This window comes from Coregonus lavaretus (assembly GCF_964263955.1).
Source record: "Coregonus lavaretus genome assembly, chromosome: 32".
NCBI lineage: Eukaryota > Metazoa > Chordata > Actinopteri > Salmoniformes > Salmonidae > Coregonus > Coregonus lavaretus.
In genome coordinates, this window is record NC_140019.1 from 17249911 (window position 1) to 17268019 (window position 18109).

The window sequence follows — 18109 nt, forward strand, 5'->3', positions numbered from 1 at the left end:
GGGTGTGAATGTCTATTGTAGTTCTATGTTATGTATATCTATGTTTAGGTTCTAGTTGTTCTAGGTCTATGTTTGGCCGGGTATGATTCCCATTCAGAGGCAGCTGTCGCTCGTTGTCTCTGATTGGGGATCATACTTAGGTAGCCTATTTCCTACGTTGTATTGTGGGATCTTGTTCCGTTTAGGCTTGTATGTGTATAGCCTGAGGACTTCACGTTACGTTGTTTCGTTGTATGTTTATTGAGTTAATAAACATGTACGCTTTTCACGCTGCACCTTGGTCCGACCCGTCTCTCAACGATCGTGACACTAGCTCTCTCTCTCTCGCCTCTCCTTAATTTAGGAATAAATTAATTTGTTCAAAACTGTTCAACTATTGTCTTTCTCTCTCTACTCACCAAATGTTATGCACTGCAGTGCTAGCTAGCTGAAGCTTATTCTTTAAATACTAGATTGATTCTTTGATTGGGTGGACAACATGTCAGTTCATGCTGCATGCTTTAATTACTGTGTAAGTCTATGGAAGGGGGTGAGAACCATGAGCTTCCTAAGTTTTGTATTGAAGTCAACACCGGCTACACAATGGTGCTACCCTACAGAGTGCTGCTGAGGCTACTGTAGACCTTCATTGCAAAACAGTGTGTTTTAATCAATTATTTGGTGACGCGAATATATTTAGTATAGTTTTATCTAAAAAGGATAACTTTTTAAATGTTTAACTATTTTTATGAAATTCACTGAGGAGGATGGTCATCCCCTTCCTCCTCTGAGGAGCCTCCGCTGGTGTGTGTGTGTGCGTGCATGCGTGTGTGTGCGCGCGCATGTGCTTGTTAAGTCATGTCAGAATTTATTTCACATGCATTTTTGGTCACAGCACACTTTACATAATAAAAAAACACACGTGTGTCTACATAATGTGTGTGTGTGTGTTTGTTCCAATTTACAACCGTGCCTTCGCGTTGCACTCTTACATCACCCCCCAATGGGTCTCCTCTCTTGGCTCGCTCCCCGATATTTCCTCTTGTCCACACCACAAAGTGGCCCGTCTCTCTGGGATGCTACAGCCGCCAACACATCTGAGAAGAGAGAGGGATGCACCGCCATTGTGATAAAGCAAGCCGGCTCACTGTCACCCTCTCCAGGGACACTCAAGTTCCTCTCTGAACCAGACATAGCTACTTGTTTGTGTTGTTTTTCCATGCAGATAGGGCTTTAGGTAAACAGCATATTGCCTACTTAGGTTGGCACCAAGATGGTTTGTTAATTAAAATGTCCATGCCAAGCATACAATCATGTGGTAATTAGAGATGGAACAGAGAATTGTGATATGGCTCTGAATATAATGTATTTTTGGTTATCATTATTGCCAATATTATTAGTAGTAGAAGTAGTAGAATTAGGCCTAGTGGTAATATTAGTAGTGGGAATATTAGTAGTGGTAATATTAGTAGTTGTAATATAGTTATAAATCGCTAGGCCTACGTATAGGAAAAAGACAGATTTCCACCTGCAATGTCCTGGCACTCTTTAACCACTATTCAGCCCCTCCACCTTACTCACATCCAAGTTGAGCAGTAACTCCCTGCTCCAGTCTTTCAGGTATACCTCAGCAGCAGGATCACCTCTCGTCATCTCCTCTCCCCAGCTGTGGTGAGCGTCACCAATCACCAGGCCCCAGCGGTTGAGGAGAGAGGTGGCAGATGGCACGGGCCTGGGGGGAATTCGGACAGCCCCCCCCCCCCCCCCCCCCCCCCGTGAGGTGAGGTGAGGGGTTCCCGGGTGGAGCCGGCAGGGGGGAGAGGGGGGAGACCTGGCGAGCGGCGGTCTCCCCTCTACATCTATCAGGGCAGGGTGTTAATGAGAGAGGGGAAGGGAGAGAACCCAGGGAGGGGGGAAGAGAGAGAGAACGAGACAGAGAGGGAGGGAGGTGGCGCACATCACTAACAGTGACAAACGACCGGGTTAAGTGAAGCACAAGTGAAAGAGAGCGCTGAAGAGGTAGGAGGGGAAGAGAGAAGTAGAAAGGAGGTGACATATTACCAACGGTGATCAATAAAAAACAACAGGAGAGGGAAAGTCCAAGCGGAAAGTGGTGCAGCACCAAAAGAGGGTTCCTCAGGGTGCAATATAAAGGAATATGGAGATTCAGGGATCATGTGGTTTGCGGTAAGGGAAAGTGCTCAAACTAAATCAGGGAAAAAATGGCATATGATTAGAAATTAGCGCTAAATACCGTATTCTGAGCAGGTCTTTCCCCAGGAGTGACTATACTGCCCATTTCTCCCATCATCCTTCACTCTTCCTGCCGATCTGTCTCAGTCTGGGCTCCGACCTTACTCCGCAGAACATTACACATGCATAATGGGATCTCAGGGAGGTGGCTGAGGGAAAGAGGACGCGCTTCATGAATAGTTGATAAAACATGAGAGGGACCAAACGGGGGTCGCCAAGAGATAGCGAAGGCCATCAATATTGTATCAGACTTCCACATGTATTGTTCATAGAGGGACCATCAAGGGACTTTGCGTACTATTTTTTTCTTCCAAATTTAGGGAAGTTGGAAAAAAGTTTGAAGTCAGTGTTCCTCTTCTGTTGCTCTTTTCCCAACTCAATTTTGTATTTATTTTTTTGTATCTGAACTCTAACACTATTCGAAGCGGTAGTTGTACTGTATGGTCAGGAAGGATTTGAATTACAAGGGTCCCACCAAAACAAATCATGGCCCCAATAAGTGTGAAAAAGATTTACACTGATCCAGACCATTGTTCTTAGAACATCCCCAACATGTAAATAATTATGGCAGAATAGATGTTTTCTTCCATGCCCTATGTTCCATTTTATTATGTATGCAAGCATTTAGTACAGTAATATTTAGAAATGGTTGCAAAAGCATAGTAGGTTTTATTATCAAGGGGGAAATATTGCCCCACTGTGCATCAAGCTATGAATAGAATATTACAGTGCAAGACACCTTCTATATCTTAATATTTTAATATTTTACTGGTCTTTGTAATAGTCATTTGCACAGTAACTAAAACCACAATTAAATATTGAAAAACTCATGTTGATAAATGTTGACAAATTATTACATTCTGCATTTGTACATAAAATGCATTATAAATTATATCTGTAATATATACAGTGCCTTGAGCTAGCACAAAAAAATAGTATGTACTGCACTAACAAATGAGGCACATAGAGTTAAGTAACATTCAATTCCAAATGAAATAGCCTTTGGGAAGATTATTATAACTATTTACTTTATCTTTCGGATCTGAATCTTACTAATATTCAGCTATTATTCGGTAACAAATCTTTATATCAACTAATTTTAGCAAACAGTTAAATTATCATTTTCTCTCTATGAGTCAATTGAACAGTTATTATTTGACCCTGTGTATCATACTCATGACACAGTTGTCCTATAGTCCAAGTACTGTTCAATTACTATGATGGAAAAGTTGTGATACTCATTAGTAATTTTTGTATCTGTTTTCCGTACTCATACTTTAGGCTTCAGCGTAACAATTGTAGCATACACTTTATGCTGGGCCATGAAGGAATAAACGTTTTACCTGTCTCAGTTGTAGGTGTAGTATTGCAGTCAATTTCCTGTCATGTTCCTGAAAGGAATCGAAAGGCGCTCTATTTAATACGCAGTACCGTTCACCTGGTCCTTCTGGGTAATTGGAGTTTATTTTAGTTCCTCTCCGCTGAGAAATGAGAGTGCGCTGCCAAACGGAGAGCATTTGCACTAAATCTGATTGTGAAAGATACACTTGTCTCACACAAGGTGCAGTGAAACCGGGAACCCTGGGGTAATAAGCTCTTCAAGAGGGCAGTATGCGGCTCTCTCACCTGGTTTAAATCAGCACTCACACACACACACACATACATGTCCACACATGCTCCCAGACAGACAGGCAGACACACACACGTCTCTCTGACCATTATTGAACTGACAGCAGTTGAGCGATAAACCATCTCTACTCCACTGTTTACTGTAAACGTGATACACTGAATCTGTGAAATCTTGGATAGTTGATTATAACACAGATATCTGACATAAATAGAATGAATGTTCAACGCTAGGCCAAAATCTAAATATTCTTCCAGAAAAGTGATTAAATGGGGAAGTCAATAAAAGTCATGAATTTGCTTTGTTGAAATTGGTTGATTAGTGGTCACACATTTGTTTTTGTCAAGGTACTGTAACAAATCTATATGTTACATATGTATGGGATATGAATGGGATATGTATGGGAGAAATGCAACTTCTTAGCCCCAATTGACAGTGTCTGTCCAGTTTTATTTTCATACTGATAGTTTTATGACAGACTCCTACATGTTAAAGCCAAAAATCTTCAACAGCATACTTGGAGAGTCTGAGAAAAGACAACATCCAAACAACATCCAAACAACATTCAAAGGATGTTAGCATTAACAAATAGCCTACCGACACTTAGACTTACAACAGCAAAACTTTTGTGCAGTATGAAATGAAAGGCAGGAAGGTCATGTTTTATTTATTTGTTAGATCCGATTATAATTAGCAATTTAAAGGATGGTGCTACATTCAAAATAACTATTATGTTAAATCGGCCTACTGGGAGCCATAACACCAGGTGCTTCATGACTTTTTCTGTTACACATGTACAAAACCTTGGGATCTCACAGACTGGTCTGTGGTTTACATTGCCGCTGTTATACCAACAATAATACACAATGTTCTGCCGTGTTCAAGTACCAATGAAGTCGGGGATAATATGCTAGACATACAGTATATCTATCATTAGATCACATCATGGTGGTTTTATTGACACCAGGCCTATTTGTTGTTGACTAGTTTGATAGCTGGAACACATTTTCTCTGCTGTCTCCAACTAGTTGCTCACTCTTATTTGGCACCTGTGTGTGCTGAACTGTTCACATACGTGTGTATGTGATTCTATGAGATAAACATTTAAAAAAGTTAAAGTTGCAAATTACAGTAAAAAAAAAAAAAACGAACAATTTGGTCAAGTCAATATCTCTGTTATTTGCTGTCCCTGGGCATGCTCTAATATTATTGCTTGGGTCCAGTGTTCCACAGTAAAGGCTAAAACACCATTACACCAGGGCTAAAAAGACACAGGAGGATATTGGGGACAGGATTCAACTAAGAGAGCTCCAAATACCTGCATTTGAGATTTCATTCCCCCAGAAGGGAGTAAGTGGGGCGGAGCCTGGATGAAGTGTACACTGGAAAACCTGCAACGTGACTCATTTGAATAGCATGCATAACTTTGGAGGAACCGGAAACTCTCCTCAAGTGTTTGCTCAACATTGTCAAAACAAATCTCCAATGCATAATGCAGAAACATCAATTTATAATTCCTTAAAGGTTAAAGGCAGAAGGAAATAACATAAAAGGAGTGCTATAAAATAATGTCTCATCAAGTAATAGCTACTGCGGTTGAATAGTAAGTCCACAAAGAAGTAAAAACATAAAGGCTACTTCCTATATGTCTGTCATGCTATTGCAATTTTCTAATCATTAGTTCCGCCCTAAGCATTTATCAAAAAAGTTCATCAATCACTATGAGTATAATTTTGCACATTGTCTGATGTGATTACAATTATGTAAGATAATGAAATTATTTGTCACCATTCCACAAAAAATACATAGATAAATTAAACTATCAAAGCTGATGTGGCCTACTTATTAAGACTATAATCCATTAAGTAGACAAGACACCTGAAATGTTCATACTCAACAAAAGCAAAAAAATATTATTTGGCCCTCCAAATTTTCAGCTCAAACTCTGGTCACTGGCGCCATCTAGTGTGTATCTTCCCTACTACCTATTATCCCGTTTACAGAATGAGCATTTGCATCAAAGTCCACTGGCCCTACAATGTTAATGACACGGATCAACATAAACAATTCATATGGATTCCATGTACAATTTGACAGTTAAATGAAAAGTAAGACAGTAAAACAGTAAGCCTGCTTTTAATTAGCCTTTTTTGAATGTCATATAGGCTACTTGCTGAGCAAAGTAACATTGCCTTTGATACATTTTCCATTTGTTACAGCTGTCTTGAAAAAACATATAGACAATAAATGCAAACGTCATCAATTATTTTCATTATATTAATTAAACTTTTATAGAATAATTGTCATTAATATTACATTTTCATTAACTTTCAGTCATATGTTTTAGCAATCAAATGCCAGTCCCTGCATGCCCATTCTAATGGAATCAATGTGTCTGCTATATGCATTTATATTCTACATTCAAACTGCACGTTATTCTGTAACTTTTGTCATTGTAATATTCAACTATGGCCACTAGACCGAAGCACATCCCCATCAATCTTTGGCAGTCTGATATTAGCCTTATTAGTGTCCTGTTCGCAGTAATCACAAATTAAAAGCTTAATTGTTTGATATAGCTGCCTCATTGTGAACGTCCTAATTTTTTGCGAATAACTGGAAAGAAAAAATATATATATGAACCCAATGCTGAAGATGGTTGATGAGAAGACTGGTTGGACAGACAAAGACTCAGTAGGACTGACACAGAAGTAGCCTACAGCCCCTCCTTAGAATACAGTTGTAATAAGCTCATATAAATAGGAATGTAATTGTTTTGCGTTTAATAATACTCTACAGCCTTGTGAAAAAGTGTAACTTTTTTAAACTAGCAAACATGGGCTCTTATTGTGAAGTTTTTGTAAACGTTCTGGACACATTATCGGCAGCGGTCCTTTTACTTCTGCATGCGCAACAGATTGTGGAAGGTACCCTATATTATGTAAATCTATGGGTGGACCATCATGTGGAGTGGCGGACGTTTAAACAGTCAATATTCACAAGCAATGTCTGAAGGGACAGTTATGGTACAAGCCCTGTACTTTACCTTAGTTTTGTCGTTTTTGATATGTGGATCACAGTGGCGGCTCCTGAAAAAATTCTCAGGAGGGGCAATTTTTCTGATGATTTAGGTGACCTACACACATTTTAAAAAAGATATGTCCAGCAACAACATGAAGACAGGGGCAGCATATAAGTCAATACCAGAAGCATTTATTGACTGATCTGGGGAGATGGATTCCAGTTTCTGTGACAGATTATAAATAATCTCTGATGCCTTTGTTATATTAGCTTTTGGTTGAATGTACTGTCGTAGTAAATATATAATGTTATAGCTTGGTCTGACTAAAATCTTGTGCATGACCCATTTTGTGTTGGGCGTTTGTTTTCAATCAATGCTGTTCCTATCCTATAACAATGGACAAAAGAGTCCTATCTTGTCAGCCTTGTCAGCAGGTGGCCAAGGAGTGGTGATCCTAGCTGACCTAAGACAGGACACTTTTACTTTACTCGCGTGCACGAACGAGTCCGTGCACGCGATTCCAGATATCTTTACCTCTGAATAAACTGCCTTTATTATACCATATCCACCCTGTCCAAAGTCTCTACTTGGTCTCAGTTCTCCAGTAAACTTGTGATTATCAACAGTACACAACGGTAACAAACAATTGGGGGAACTCACGGGGCAGATAGTAACCACTTAAAAGGAAGCGATTCCCAAACCTTCCATAACAAAGCCATCACCTACAGAGAGATGAACTTGGAGAAGAGTCCCCTAAGTAAGCTTGTCCTGGGCCTCTGTTCACAAACACAAACAGACCCCACACAGCCCCAGGACAACAACAACAACAACAACAACAACAACACAATTAGACCCAACCAAATCATGAGAAAACAAAAAGAGAATTATTTGACACATTGGAAAGAACAAACAAAAAAACAGAGCAAACTAGAATGCTATTTGGCCCTAAACAGAGAGTACACAGTGGCAGAATACCTGACCACTGTGACTGACCCAAACTTAAGGAAAGCTTTGACTATGTACAGACTCAGTGACCATAGCCTTGCTATTGAGAAAGGCCGCCGTAGGCAGACCTGGCTCTCAAGAGAAGACAGGCTATGTGCACACTGCCCACAAAATGAGGTGGAAACTGAGCTGCACTTCCTAACCTCCTGCCAAATGTATGACCATATTAGAGACACATATTTCCCTCAGATTACAGCGATCCACAAAGAATTCGAAAACAAACCCAATTTTGATAAACTCCCTTATCTACTAGGTGAAAAACCACAGTGTGCCATCACAGCTGCAAGATTTGTGACCTGTTGCCACAAGAAAAGGGCAACCAGTGAAGAACAAACACCATTGTAAATACAACCCATATTTATGTTTATTTATTTTCCCATTTGTACTTTAACTATTTGCACATTGTAACAACACTGTATATATACATAATATGACATTTGAAATGTCTTTATTCTTTTGAAACTTCTGAGTGTAATGTTTACTGTTAATATTTATTGTTTATTTCACTTTTGTTTACTATCTACTTCCCTTGCTTTGGCAATGTTAACACACGTTTCCCATGCCAATAAAGCCCTTAAATTGAATTGAATTGATAGTAAGGTCGCAATGACACAGAAAGCAGTTCAATGTCGGGGTACAGAGTCGCTCTCTTACCAGGATCGCGGTCCGCTCTGACCAGGGTGAAGGTGGCCGGCTCCACTTCTCTGTCCGGGACTCTGTCATCCAGCCAAGTCTCCCAGCTGTATTGGGATTCCGCTTCCAGCAGCGTTTTCATTATTTAGTCCGTTCGTAGCGGGTATGTACACGATCAACAAGGTCAGTCCAAAACCAACCACTGGAAATCCATGGTTGGCAGAATGTTTGTAAACTAAGTCTACAAATTAAAAACATAAAATAACGCCACACTGCAGGTCACAACAGAGACGCTGCTAGCCGCCATTGTCTTAGTTACGTTCATGGTTACGTCACGTATGACGAAAGCGCGTAAGTGCATGCCCACAGACACCCATAGAGAATGTATTGAAAGCTTTGAAATTTGAAAAAAATAGATTTTACATGACAGGCTATGAGAGACTTCTGGGCGATTTTCAACTTGACTGAAATCGCCCCAAAAACGGGCGGGGCCATTTGAAGCACGACTTTAGCCTGATTTGATATTTAGTGGCTGGCAGATCAGACGTGAACACTGATAACTACTGTTGCCGTGATATAATTGATTAGAAAAAAAATCCCTTCCTTTTCCCGTTTGGCAGTGCGTCGCCCATATCGCCCTATTGAACACACCGCCCATGCTTCTGGGCGATTTTCAACTTGACTGAAATCGCCCCAAAAACGGGCGGGGCCATTTGAAGCACGACTTTAGCCTGATTTGATATTTAGTGGCTGGCAGATCAGACGTGAACACTGATAACTACTGTTGCCGTGATATAATTGATTAGAAAAAAAATCCCTTCCTTTTCCCGTTTGGCAGTGCGTCGCCCATATCGCCCTATTGAACACACCGCCCATGGTGGATCATATGGTCTCGTTTCATCTGGCAATGACACAACTACAGTGAGGTCTACTTTGGACTACAACTGTTGCCGAGAGACGAGATTCTACAACTAAACCAAATACAACACCGAGCAGTAATACCATCAATGCACAAACGGTAAAGTTGACATCTACAACTACAGGTACAGCCTAAGGTACGGGCTACTGCTACTAGACCACCAAAAACGACCACCACCGCTACCTATAGTTTCAACACCGAAGATTTAAATTAAGGTATCGACAAGAAAGTGGAAAATAGAGTATGGAACAAAGAACCTGATGATGAACCACTAGAATCAGGTGAGCATTGAAATGTATTTGCTGATGTAAAATACAGGTCAACTGCTAAAATAATAGTTATAACAATATAATGCATACTCAAGTTTTTATGTGTTATTATAGGTCTATACATTGTACATTATATATATTTGCAGACATTTTTTATGATCTCATTTGTCTTTATAACTATATTATCTGACATCTCACTTCTGGATCAAGCAAAATTGTGATATGACTGGAAAATGGCACCACCCTATTGGTTAAAAAGCATCTCAATGTTTATCTTTCAGTTCTTACATGGAAAACATGTATACAGTGAATACTGTCCATCAGGTCATTCAACAAACATTTCGGAAACACTCATTGAAAACTGACGTGATAAATGACAATAGTGTGGAGCACAATGCAGGGAAAACATGAGTAACAGGGGGGTTGGTATGTCCATTCTGCATAGCTGTGGTCTTGAAAACCAAGTCCAGGGGGTTGGTTCTACATTCCCACCTCTGTGTGGTGAAGTGTTTAGCTGGGGTTATCAGGTGGTGATGGGAAGCGGCTGTGTCAGCTAACTCCATTTAGTACCAAGTCACAACAGTTCTGCATAGCCTGTGAATGTGTCGTATAGTCCTCATGATGGACATCATACTTTCACATTTCACAATGTTTGTCGTTGTTCATGAGATGGTTTTGCCTTTTGTAGCCAAGCGGTCCACCAGGAGTGATAAGGTAGTAAAGAAGCCTAAAAAGATATGGAAGAAAATCAAGAAACCCAAAGTCCTGCCAAAGAAGCGCAAGGCCAGTGGGCGCCCTTCGCTGCTAGTGAAGCCAGTGGGACGTATGTATGTGAGAATACTCCTGAGTGACATATACAGTATACGAATGAGGTTCACCCAGTGGTGTGGCCCTATTAGCTGACATACTGTATAGAGATCTCTCTCTCTCTCTCTCTCTCTCTCTCTCTCTCTCTCTCTCTCTCTCTCTCTGTCTCCCTCTCTCTCTCTCTCTCTCTCTCTCTCTCTCTCTCGCTCTCTCTCTCTCTCTCTCTCTCTGTCTCTCTCTCTCTCTCTCCCTCTCTCTCTCTCTCTCTCTCTCTCTCTCTCTCTCTCTCTCTCTCTCTCTCTTCTCTCTCTCTCTCTCTCTCTCTCTCTCTCTCTCTCTCTCTCTCTCTCTCTCTCATAGCCAACCCCTGCCAAATGAGTTGGCTATTTGGCAGGGGACACCACAGGCTAGGCTACTATCAACAGTAGTTTTAAACAATTAGGTCTTGGAGCAAAGCAGCACTTTCCTCACAATGAACCCAGTGGAGAGATCCAGCAGGCCTCTTAAGGCAAAATTGTATTTTAAGAGAGACCACTGGTGGCCCTGGCACAGGAACTGGTGTTTAGATGGCCAGTCGACCAGGCTCAACTCCTCAGACAATGAGCCCCTGTCTGCTCCTCTCATGGAAACGCAGTAAAACCTGAGGAAGTCTCTCTCTTTTTCTCGTTCTTCCGCTCTCTTTCTTGTGAAGCCTGCTGCTCTCCCTCTCGCTTCCTCACTTTCCCTCTCATTGCCTATCATGCTCATATAAGCCTTGTAGAATTGCACTCTCTCAATACCAATGTAAAGGCATCAAATTCAGCTTGTAATGCTAGTGTTTATGGAAGGGGGTCTTTTTTATATAATAGATGCATAGGTAACCATTGGTTCCCACTCCTTCTCTGCTGGTCAATAATGTCTCCCTCTATCACTCTATGACAATCTCATTCTCCGTGTCTGTCAGAGTGCCCTCCTCTGGGGCTGGAGTCTCTGAGAGTGAAGGACACACAGCTGCGGGCCTCGTCCTACAAGCGCCGGGGGGTCGGACCACACCGTGGTCGTTTAAACATACAGGTGAGACACAGTGGCCTACTGGCAAATGGAACTGACACCGTTTCCATTTTCTTGGCACCATTTATTATTCTGAGGTAATCACCCCCACGTAAAATAAAATCTGATTATATGCGTGCATGCTTGTCTGTCTTACTGTCTGTCTGTCTGTCTGTCTGTCTGTTTGTCCGTGTAGTCGGGCGTTGAGGATGGGGACATCTACGATGGGGCGTGGTGTGCCCAATATGAGGATAAGAAACAATGTCTGGAGGTGGACACCCGTCGACCCACACGCTTCACCAGGGTCATCCTGCAGGGACGCAGCTCAATCTGGAGGTCAGTGCAGGTTTTTGTTCCACCCCAGCACTAACACATCTGATTCAACTAATCACAAAGTTGCACTCATTGTGCAGTGATTTAGCCATAGCAATGATTTTTATGTATTGTAAATATTGCATGGACATCGCTAAAGAGTTGCCTCTGTCTTTCCTAACAGTTGGGATTTTATACTCACCTAGAAGGTGCAGTTCAGTAATGATACCCTGGTCTGGAAGACAGCTATGAATGGGACTAAAGAGTTGGTGAGATGATTCAATACAATATATTAAAATATGATATGTAGTAACCATAATCCATTGCCTTCTTTCCATTACTTTTACTGCAACATTTGGATATTCCACACTTTTTAATCTCTTGAATAGCTTACTATTCAGTTCCTCATGACCCAGTTGTCAAGTTGTGTTTCATTATGTGGTCCAGTGAGGTATTATATCTACCATGCTCTGACATCATTGACCAATGACATTTCACTGGCCCTGGCCTATTTATACTGTAATGGAGACTGTGGCTATTGGAAAGCTGATCATGGCCCTGTCAGTGGTTCTTTTGGAAAGTGTGCCCTGGCCAAAGCTGACTCCACTATGCCAAACCTTGCCATCTGTGCCAACCTTGCCAACTGTGCCAACCGTGCTAACCCACAGCCTACTCTCCATGGGCACACTGTGGCAGATTGCACCATCTAATTACCAGTCTGTGGCACTGGTTTGGCAAAGGTGTAGAGGGGAAATGTGACTGGCAGAGAGATGTACACTGAGTGTACAAAACATTAGGAACACCTTCCTAATGTTGAGTTGCACCCCCTTTTGCCCTCAGAACAGCCTCAATTTGTCTGAGCATGGACTCTACAAGGTGTCGAATGTGTTCCACGGGGATGCTGGTCCATGTTGACTCCAATGCTTCCCACAGTTGTGTCAAGTTGGCTGGATGTCCTTTGGGTGGTGGACCATTCTTTATACACACAGGAAACTGTTGAGCATGAAAACAATAGCAACTGGTGCGCCTGGCACCTACTACCATACTCCGTTCAAAGGCACTTAAATATTTTGTCTTGCCCATTCACCCTCTGAATGGTACACATACACAATCCATGGCTCAATTGTCTCAAGACATAAAAATCCTTCTTTAACCTGTCTCCTCCCCTTCATCTACACTGATTGAAGTGGATTTAACAGGTGACATCAATAAGGAATCATAGCTTTCACCTGAATTCACCTGATCAGTCTATGTCATTGAAAGAGCATGTTTTGTACACTCAGTGTTTTCCGAACTCATTGTTCATTCTGATATTTCTTAATTACTTTCTTTTTACTTTCTGGATTATGTGCGTATTGTTTAGTATTGTTAGGCTATTATTACTACAGTGTTGCTAGAAACACAAGCATTTCGCTGCACCTGCGATAACATCTGCAAATCTGTGTACGTGACCAATAAACTTTGATTTGATTCGATTTTTTTAACACTTTTAACATAAGCCAGGCCCTGTTGTTACCTCATATCCCAGTGATAATGCCTTGCATTACGCCTGGGAAGAAAACGCTTCAATTTGCTCAACTTGCCATTGGCTGAAACATTGGCTCAATTTACCTCATGGCTATTGGCTCAGCTAACCCCAAGGCAAACATTTGGGCCAGGGACGGCCTGTTCAATAGGGCGATATGGGCGACGCACTGCCAAACGGGAAAAGGAAGGGATTTTTTTTCTAATCAATTATATCACGGCAACAGTAGTTATCAGTGTTGTAATCTATACGTCTGATCTGCCACAGTGCCACACTGCCACTAAATGTCGAATCAGGCTAAAGTCGTGCTTCAAATGGCTCCACCCCCTTTTGGGGCGATTTCAGTCAGATTGAAAATCGCCCAGAACTTCTGTCATAGACTCCCATGTAAAATCTATTTTTTTCAAATTTCAGAGCCTTCAATACAATCTCAATGGGTGTCTGTGGGCTTGCACTTACGCGCTTTCGTCACATGAACGTAACTAAGAAAAGAGAGGGTAGCAGCGTCAATCAATTCACTACTACTATCAACATGGCTAGGCTTCAGTGCAACTCGGTTGTGTCTTTGAAAGAATTTCCTTTTTGTCGGCGAACAAATGAAGATAAATTGGCAACGAAACAATTAGGACCTCCCAGACCAAATTTAATAATTCAACAGGTTTCTACTAAAGGCGGAAAGTCCTACACCCGAGGATTTTCCAAAAATTGGTACGAACGAAAAAAGACATTGCCACTCACTCAACTGGATGACGAGGGATACAGGCTAGCTGTCCGCCGCCACAACGATGAGGTTAGTGTTGATAATCACAAGTTTACTGGATGTGGATATGGTGTAATAAAGGCAGTTTATTCAGAGGTAAATATATCTGGAATCGCGTTCACGGACCCGTTCGTCAAACTCTTAAAAATGAACTTGGGCTGGGAATTGCCAGGAACCTCACGATAAGATATATGCATCAGCATTGCGAGTCTCATGATTCTATACGTATTGCGATTCGATACTGTGATTTTATTGCGCACCATATGTCTGTTGCAGAGGGATCAGAAAGCCATGAGAACGAGTTTTGATCAGTCATGGAAATAAAAGTGCTGAAAACAAATTGGCTCCCAATGTGAAAAGATTGAGAACAAGCTATGAAGGAACAATAATGGTGTTTTGGTGCAGGTACAGCCAACTAGCGCTAAAATATTGCGATATTGTCAATACAGTATATCGTAAAGTATCACTATGTAACTCGATTTCTTTCACCCCAATCCCTCAAATTAACGGTAAATAACTGAATTGTTTGCCCCACATTTAGCTAAGATGATTAGCTAGCCAGCTAAAATGTTTTAGTTAGTTAGCAGTCGCATCTACAATAGTTTACTGTCAATAACATGTCTCCAAAAATGACGTGGTGTCTCCAATTGTGTTGACATTTTACAATTGCAATGCGCATCCATGAGTATCCACTTTCTGTAGCTCAGCTGGTAGAGCATGGTGCTTGTAACGCCAAGGTAGTGGGTTCGATCCCCGGGACCACCCATACACAAAAATGTATGCACGCATGACTGTAAGTCGCTTTGGATAAAAGCGTCTGCTAAATGGCATATTATTATTATTATTATTATTATTATTATTATTATTATTATCTGAAGAGAGCCCCGAAACATTGTGTGCAGACATTTTATGCAATAAATGAAGTAGGTTCAATCTAGTAGTTCTGATCTTCTGATTGGTCCTGATGAGTTGGGCGAGGTCCCCTGCAGGCTACTGTCACTGTTGCATTGGCTCTGAGTCGGGTTCTCTGTCTTCAAATGTTCAGCCTAAGAGAGGGGATTTTTGTGTGTGTGTGTGTGTGTGTGTGTTTAACAGTGATGATGTGTGTGTGTGTGTGTTTGTGTGTGTGTGTGTCCTCAGAGCAAGAACTCGTGAGTTGGAAGAACTGAGAGGCCTATGGCGTGGGTGTTGTCCTTGGCCACCTGCTGACAAGGCTGACAAGATAGGACCCTTTTGTCCATTGTTATTGGATAGGAACAGAACTTATAACCAGCTCCTGACCTAAATAGATCTTAGCACAACATTTTACTCAACATATCATATTCCATATTCACTATAACAAATATATTTACTACGACATTAGCAAGAACCGCCACATCCTCAGCCGGCTAATCCAGTGTGTGAAGTTTTGCGGAGTGTTTGAGTTAGCTTTGCGAGGCAAAGATGAAACTGAGGGCTCCACCAACCCTGGTAAGCCAACACTTTTGAGATCAGTCAATAAATGCTTCTGGTATTGACTTATATGCTGCCCCTGTCTTCATGTTGTTGCTGGACATATCTTTTTTTAAATGTGTGTAGGTCACCTAAATCATCAGAAAAATTGCCCCTCCTGAGAATTTTTTCAGGAGCCGCCACTGATTTGGGCTATATTAGCCCACAAAGCTACAAGGATGTGCTTTCATGCTATTAAAGCTTATAGAGACCCCAACTGATGTATAGAACAATTATACAATTATCCATTTTGGTTTAGATACAAGCATGAACCCTATAGCACAATACATTCATTTGACTTGGTGAAAATCCGTTTTTTGGACCTAACTTGCTTACCAATTTTTCCATGTGGTTTCTTCCTTCACAGACTCCATAAAATTATGACCTCTTCCTAAATATTTGGTCAAATTTAATGGTTTCTTAGAAACAACGGTGGCTTAACTCACCCCTTTGGCTCAACTTACCCAACTCTCCCCTACTGTAGGTATTTGAGGGGAACCAGGATACTGAAAATCCAGTGTTGGCCCTATTTAATAAGTCGTCAACAGTGGCACGTTACGTCCACATCAATCCACAGACCTGGTACGAGAATGGAACTATCTGTCTTAGAGATGAGGTTCTGGGCTGTACCCTCCCAGGTATGTCCACCATCATCATCACAACATCCTCACAACACTAGTTTACCACTCAGGAAACCTAACCCCAACAACATTCAAACGTTACCATTTACTTTTTCCATTATGTTGTGTCTTTTCCCTCCTGTAGATCCCAACAACATCTACGCTTGGCAGCAGACGGAGCAAGGCACTTAGAACATACTGGACTTCAGACACCACAACTACAAGGAGATGAGGAAAGGAAGTCCTGAAGTGGAGACCTTCAACACTCACCGATAGGCTACTGGTGTAGTTTGAGGGTTATTTAGATGGTGGCTGGATGACTCTCTATGTAGACAAACACTGAATGAAGACTAGTTAATCTTTTGCACATATAGTGCTGCATTCATAACCAAGTAGGAATGTGGTATTTACCACATGCGACTGGGAAAAATCCTCTTGAACGCCCTTCCAACTAGTAATTACTAGTGGGAAACTCGTCTATCGTCCCTGACCTCCGATTTCTCCCACATGTTGACCTCTGACGTCACCTACTATGGAAATGACCTCGATAACAGCATTTCTGGCAGTTAAATCTAACAACAAAACATTATTTATAAAAAGCAATCTATTCATATGTTTCTTTAACACTATCATTTGTTTACAAGCATGTTAGCTGTACTTTTAGTTTATGGTTGTCAATTAACCAATTGCCATTGCTCAACGAGGTCAAAGCATTTGAATGCATCCAATTGGTATTTACGACTTCAACTGTTAATTACCACCTTCCCACTTGGTTATGAACTCAGCAGAGGTCGCATTCCCCTGCTCAACCAATGGTTGCGTGCCACGTCATCGACTGTGCCGTCCGGCACCAGATTGCTATAACATATGATGTGGTTAGATTTCAAATACCTATCCAGGCGTTGTAAGATCTGGTATCTGTCAGCAAGGTCTGGGCAGGGGAACATGACCTTAATAATGAACTGACCCATCGAGATTTATAGAGATCGGAATGTTATATGTCTCATTATGGCATCTGTGAGCGCACGGGCTGCAACATTGAGACCATATAAAGCCAAGATTGTTGAATTACTGCCACCTGAAGTTATTAAATGTTTGCTCACGAGTATAGTTACTTTGGCTGATCCCTCCTGATGACCCGAATGGAATTATGTGATCCTTCCTTAACCCGGAAGTCCCACCCAGTTGACTACTTCAAAATGGTGCAAGTCTTCAATGGTACTGCCCATGCTAAAACGTGCTTTTGGGCACTAGAGCCCTCTATACATCTCTATGGAACTGACCACATTCACAGCCATATATCTGTTGCGTTCCACTGCTTAGACTTTGCATGCATCAACCGATGGTTGCATTGCGTACCACGTCATCGACTGTGTCATCAACTGACAGATTGCTATATCATATGATGTGGTTAGCTGATAGGTAAAATACATATCCAGGCGTTTTAAGATCTGGCAACGTCTAAGCAGTGGAATGCGACCACTAACTCAACTACTTCCTGTTTACCTCTAACGATTAGCAAACTTCTGACCAATAAGAATAGAGCCAGGCAGTTGGTAGGTAGATAATCAATTACCATTACCATTCTAAACAACTGATTCACCATATTTTAGAACTACACAGTGACTTAGAAAATAATAAGATCTCTCATAAAATAATCATACACTGGCTAAAATGTAATCTTGTGCACTCTAAGTAAGTGCAGCAGGGACCTTGCAAATGTGCTATCTAGAACCTAAAAGGGTTCTTCGGCTGTCCCCATAGGATAACCCTTTGAAGAACCCTTTTTGGTTCCAGGTATAACCCTTTTGGTTCCAGGTATAACCCTTTTGGATCCATGTAGGTCCCTTTCCACAAT